This window comes from Ochlerotatus camptorhynchus, unplaced genomic scaffold (genome assembly GCF_037179485.1).
Source record: "Ochlerotatus camptorhynchus isolate MF236.1 unplaced genomic scaffold, CSIRO-AGI_Acam_v1.1 ptg000446l, whole genome shotgun sequence".
Taxonomy (NCBI): Eukaryota; Metazoa; Arthropoda; class Insecta; order Diptera; family Culicidae; genus Ochlerotatus; species Ochlerotatus camptorhynchus.
In genome coordinates, this window is record NW_027040932.1 from 438,364 (window position 1) to 444,468 (window position 6,105).

A 6,105-nucleotide genomic window follows, 5' to 3' on the forward strand; every position below is an offset into this window, starting at 1 on the left:
TCACCCCTCGAAACATAGGAAAAACCAATAACCCCTCATTTTATCTGTCAAGCTTTCATAGCGAATCAAAACAAACATTGCGTAGTACTAGAATTTCGACTAGAATGGGGTGCGTTAATCGTTTGCTTGGGACCAATAGGCTAGTCAAGTAGTGAGCCAATTTAAAATCGTTAGTTTCTTATTGATTGTTGATACTACCATGGTCGGCGTTGCGAAAATCGTATGAAACGGTGGCAGGTGAAATATTAAAATCATGCATCAGCTTATTACTTAACGTCACCAGTAGCGGCGGGTGGTGACGATCCAGTCTCACCAGAGGAGTGGGCGCCTCGCATAAGAAAGGAGCCATGTCCTGGGTGCTTACAAAACAAAGATCCCAACTGCGGTTGTTCTGGTTAATAACATGGTTGATTTGAGAAAGAGTGGCTGAGCTGTAATTGTCCATCATCACAATCAGCGATCAAGCGTTCTTCTCCTCCTTGGCCATATTCGGGATATTCCATCTCGCCATCGGGGTTGGAAAGACGCGACAGATTTTCTGTTTCCGGATTTTCCGAAGCTTCCAAGCGACGCCGTTTTTGGTTTTTCTCCATACTCTTGCAATCTGTGCAATTGAGGAAATCGTTTGATTAATTATTCCACAACTGATATTTGAAAATACCCCCCTATCGATGAATGTACACTGGTACAATAAACTTTTTCCCAGACTATTTATTCCGGAATGAAGCCGATAGGAAAACAGTGGAACAGAACAATTGAATACAATCTGACAAGCGCGTTAGTGGAAAATAATCAAAACAAATCAAGAAAAATGATAAAAGCATGCACGCCTATGGAACGGCGCCGGTGGTGTAGTGGTAAGCGTGATTACCTCTCACCCCAGCAGGCCTGGGTTCAATCCCAGTCGGCGCCGCCGGGATGTTCTGATCACGCCTTCCTTCGGATGGGAAGTAAAGCCGTTGGTCCCCGGTTCATGAGTTGATGGGTCGATAGGTAGGGTCCAGGTGTGCGAGCTGCCTTCCTGGCACGTCGGTAGCATTGGTGCTCAGCACGGAAAATAAGATCGACGGAAAAAAACAAACCAAAGGAAAAAAAATGCACGCCTATGGGTGAGGTGAGGGACGGTCACGGTGACTGAGAAAATAATTTCAGCTCAGGAGTCTACTAAGGTGCAAAATGCGCAATAAACAAAACACTAATATTTGTTTGAAATATATAAAGTAAACATGCGGAACGATAGCATCATTATAGGCTTTTGATTTTAATACCACACACCAAAAAATTCTGAATTTTACTGGCGATGTAAACATCCATGCATGCAAACATTCATACATGTAAACTTCCTTTTCACGTAAATTAGCAACATGCAAGAAATGTTGCAAACAAAAGTGGACAGTTGCATACAATATATGGGATATTGCATGACATGTCTCATAAGTTTACACGATCTATAATCTAAATTTGTATGATATATGACGCTCCATTTATGTGCATCATAGTAACGGAAATTTACACTACTTTTTTTTAGCTGTGATATGCATGTCAATTTTCTTTAATGTAAGCATTAATTTACATATTTACGTTTTATGTGATTCAATTAAGACGCAACTCTTATTCTCTTTGTTTCAATGATACATAAAAACAACACAAATCTATCTATTACCTACATTCAGCTTCAATGTAGATGCTTCAAATTCAATCTTCTTAAGAACATTACTTTCGGTATTCAGCAAACAAAAAGAACTCAACCATTCATTATCAATTATCGAAGTCCTCAATGACCGTAATTTGTTGAAAGAGCTTAAACCTCAACTCAAAAATTGGTGACCAACGTGCCCAGATATATTGGCAGACCAACGTATACAATAAAATCAGAAGTTCAGAACTAAACTTTATAATAATAAATAATATAATGTAATGAAAATTATTGGCATTAGTGTTGTGCTGGGCAATTGCCCCCTTTGCCCCCTTCCCTCAAATTCAGCCCTGCTGTTCAGGAGCCTATAATATGTAATATTTTTTTCTAGAAATAGGTTCCCTTGTACAAGTGACTGCTGTATCAAATACGGTAACAAATTACGATATAATAAAAAAATGTGAATAACTTTAACCTCCTCGAATTCAACTTTACCAAACATTCAACCTGAAGAGACAAACCTCCAACACGTCCACCTTGGACCCATCCAGCCCCGCTGCGAAAACCCCACCATCTGCGTAATTTGATCCGTCCTTTTATTCTCACTCCCGGGTGTCACATTTGAGCTAGAGCACATTTTCGAGAAATGCAGCAGACGACTAACAAACTAAGCGAAAAAAAAACAGCGAACATGAAAAATTTGTCGGATAAGACTGAAGAACAGAAATTCTGCCTCACAAGTGTGGTGTGCGAACACGGATGGTTGTGTGGTTTGAGGTCCTGCTGGCGGCAATCAAGGTCGTTACCCGTCACGGTCCAAGGCTAAACTTTATGCGACACGCCAGACGTCGTCGTCGTTTTCTTCGTCGTTCGACACTTGGATGCTCCTCCCGAAAGATGGCAGAGAGAATCTTCTGAAAGTGACATCGTCAGAGGGAAGAGTGTAAACGAACCAGTCATAATAATCATCAGATTGTGTAATTTTCGTGCCCCAACTCCTGGCGGAAGCACTGCTGTCCGCCACAGATGCCGAGCATCGGGGCATGTCGCTTTATCTCATGGTAATGATGGCAAGGGACTCGCATTCCGCAACAGTACATAAACAACGTTGGGTGCATCCTTGGCAAATGGCAGAATTTCGTAAACAGCAGCAACAATTTGGAGCTCGTACGGTGCTGGCACTCAAAGTGGTATCATCTGAGTTTGGGCGAATGGTTGGAATAGGGTGTCTCCAAATAATTAAACCATTATCATTTTCATTCTGTTGGGTTGTAAAGAGTCCAGAACGCTCATGTATCCCCTAGTGCCACATTTCCCCGAGGCAAGCCATGGCCATGCATAACGTAGCCATGTACAGCGCAAACGGGAAAAATCACATTTCACTTGATTTCAGCTCGAAAATGTGTTTAAAAAATTTATAACAGTATCGTATAGGTCCTGCTGTTTTCCCCTTGCTCTCTGTCGGGCAGGACGCTTTTTGCCTGCACCTGATTTTCGTCCTTCGACAACAGCAACTCGGATTCAGATTCAACGCCACATGGACGAACCGTCGTCGTCGTCGTGGCAAGCAACCTTCCGGGTGGTGAGTGAGATGACGTTTCTCGTGGGAGATAAACGACAGCAGCTAGGCAGAGAGCGTTTTTGGCTTGATGGGAGGGAATGGCCCGACCGAACGCTGGCGCTAGCTGGTTTGTGTGGATGTTTGGGTGAGAGAGTGCGAATATTAAAGCGAAACCACTGTGTTGGTCGTCTAGTTCTAGGGTTCTAGATGGGAAACAGTGCGATGTGCGATTGCGTTCGAATTAAAGAGCGATAGATCGCTCCTGAACGAGTTTGAAGGAAGTTATAGAATTTGCCATGGTCGTAAATTTCAATTTAGGTATATAGTCTTCCTTTTGCTTTGTTTACTATCGTAGATTATAATAAAACATAAATGTTTACTCATAATATAAATGATAACAATAGTTAAGTGATTAAGTGGCCAACTTTCAGTCCTTGTCTTAAGATCTGGAATATAACTGAATTTTATTAAGAACTTTGCAGATTAAAACAGAAATATAGTGTCAACAAAGCACAAGAATACTATTAGCTCAGCAGATTTGTCAAATAATGATGCTTTCAGTTAGAGCCAGTCCTGTCCAGCTTGAGCTTGGATGACATACCATACACGTCGCTGCGAATTGAATCAATTTCTTAGATTACCAAAAGTGCTTATTTTACGTCATGGTCTCAACAAGCGTTTTGATAATATGTATAGTGAAAAATAATGCTGATACTCAGTGTTGTTCCACTCATGATAAAAATATATCGATTTGCTCTCACAATAGATCCGATATCACTAGCGATATGCAGGCATGGAAAATCATTTGCATTCATTTCATGCATTCATTTACATTCATTTGCCTCTAACTTTTTTCATCAAAAGCATTCTGCAAAATGTTGTTTAGAGCTTTAGTAGGTTTTGTTATTAGTTACATTTTTTGCCCATAACAGGGTGGCCAGTGAATTTTCGTTTTGAAATTCCCGGTTTTCCCGGTTCAAATCTTTAAAAAAATCCCGGTTGTTAATATTCAACAAAAAAAACGAAATTGAACGCATTTTTAAGAGCGTGCTGAAAGGAATTTACTGAAGGGATAAATGTGATTTAAGAAGATTCCCAAGATTTGTGTAGAGCTTTTTTTCAAAATCTGTGATTAATAATAACCTTCGTGATGCAAGATTTGGAGAAAAAATAATTAAAACGTGAAAGTTTGAAAAATTTTCAAGATCACAGATTTGAAAAAAATAATATCATACTTATGAGTCGTGGAGCCATAATTGTCACGCTAAGGGCATTTAAAGGGCTATAACAAATTACAATCTATAGAATCTAGTGGACAAACCCTGGAGTTTTTAGTAAAATTTAAAAGAATTCAAAGAGTTTTTTGGAACAAAAATTGAGAAGGATTCCCACACAGCTTTTGAATGAGAAATTCTGAGCAGAATACCAAAAATATTCTGACATGAAATCCTTAGAAATTTTTATATGAATTTGGAGGGATTTCTGTGGAGAAGAATGCAAGTTCTAAATTAAATTGTTAGGTAATTTTAGAAGATTTAAAAAGGAGTTGTGAAAAACAAAACTTTGCGGAAAATTCCTACGTGATTCTGAGGAGATTTGTATGGGGACCGTGAGGAAAATGACAGATGAATTTTAAGAAGTATTCCAAGAGAATTATGATCAGAATTCAACAAGAACAGAGTTCTAACAGTGTTCTGGCAATAATTACAACCCTAGTGCGAAAGATTCATCACAGAACTCCAACAAAATTGATTGAAAAAAATTGCTGATAATTAGAAAGAAATTCTTTAAAATACTTCCAGGGTTTCTAAATAAAATTTAGAAAGATTTCTGCTGTTTTGAATAGAGTTGAAAGTTTTTCAAAGGAATCGAAGACTCCACATAGGCCTTTTTAATACACCACCAATGTAGAGTGCACCAAGCGAATTCGAGAGGAAACGTCAGCCAAACCATTTGTTTACATCAGAATGAGGATTTTTCACAACGCAAATTATAGCATTGTTCATTCAACATCTTGCCAATTTCCATCAGTAATTGCCATATATTACGATTTTTCACAGACCTGAACTGATTTGCACCTGAACTATTCACACACAAGAAATTCAGAAGATAATAACCACTTTTATAATTTTGCATTATTCTGGCCAAAAATATTCTTGGACACTAGCAGGATCCTTGCAAAAACGATACAGAATTAAATTTTTCAACTGTAAATCAAGTTTTGACGTATCTCAGATGAATCAATTTATCAGGAAAAGTAAAAAAGTGTTCCGTTTCCTATGTCTCACGGCAAACATTTCTGCTCACAACACCCTTTTTGACGTTCTCCTATTTACCACCAGAGGTTTAGTTTAAAAGGCGTATTCTAAGAAGGATTCTAATTAAATTCTTAGAAGGGGTTGCATGGAAATTCCAAAAAGAATTCAACGGTAATTATTACGCGGGGTGTTTTCTGGATTATTTCAGAACAATTTATTTATTTCTACTTGTCAACAGATAAAATAGTTACCCTAATGACAATTTTCTATATCTAAACATCAAAACTGCTTCAAACACAAAATTAACGCAAACATCTCTTAAAGCTATGCTTATTTTTCTCGCGGGACACATTAAAATCGAACACATAATAACAACTATTGAAAACGCGGCACATACTCAACATTGGTTCGTGTACGCCATAGTTGGTCCTCGAACGCCGGTTGTTGAAGAACGCATGCATCCGGAGGTCCCGTCGTTGAGTGTTGATGTCAAGAAGACTGAGAAGTGTGGAGCAGTCGACGTTCCCTTGCAGAAGATCCGCAACGAAACAAGCCTTCGCCACATTACGCCTTCCTTCCAAGAGCTCCAGGTCGATGAGGTTACAGCGACTTTCATAGCTCGGCAAGTTACGCGGGTCGCGCCAACGAAG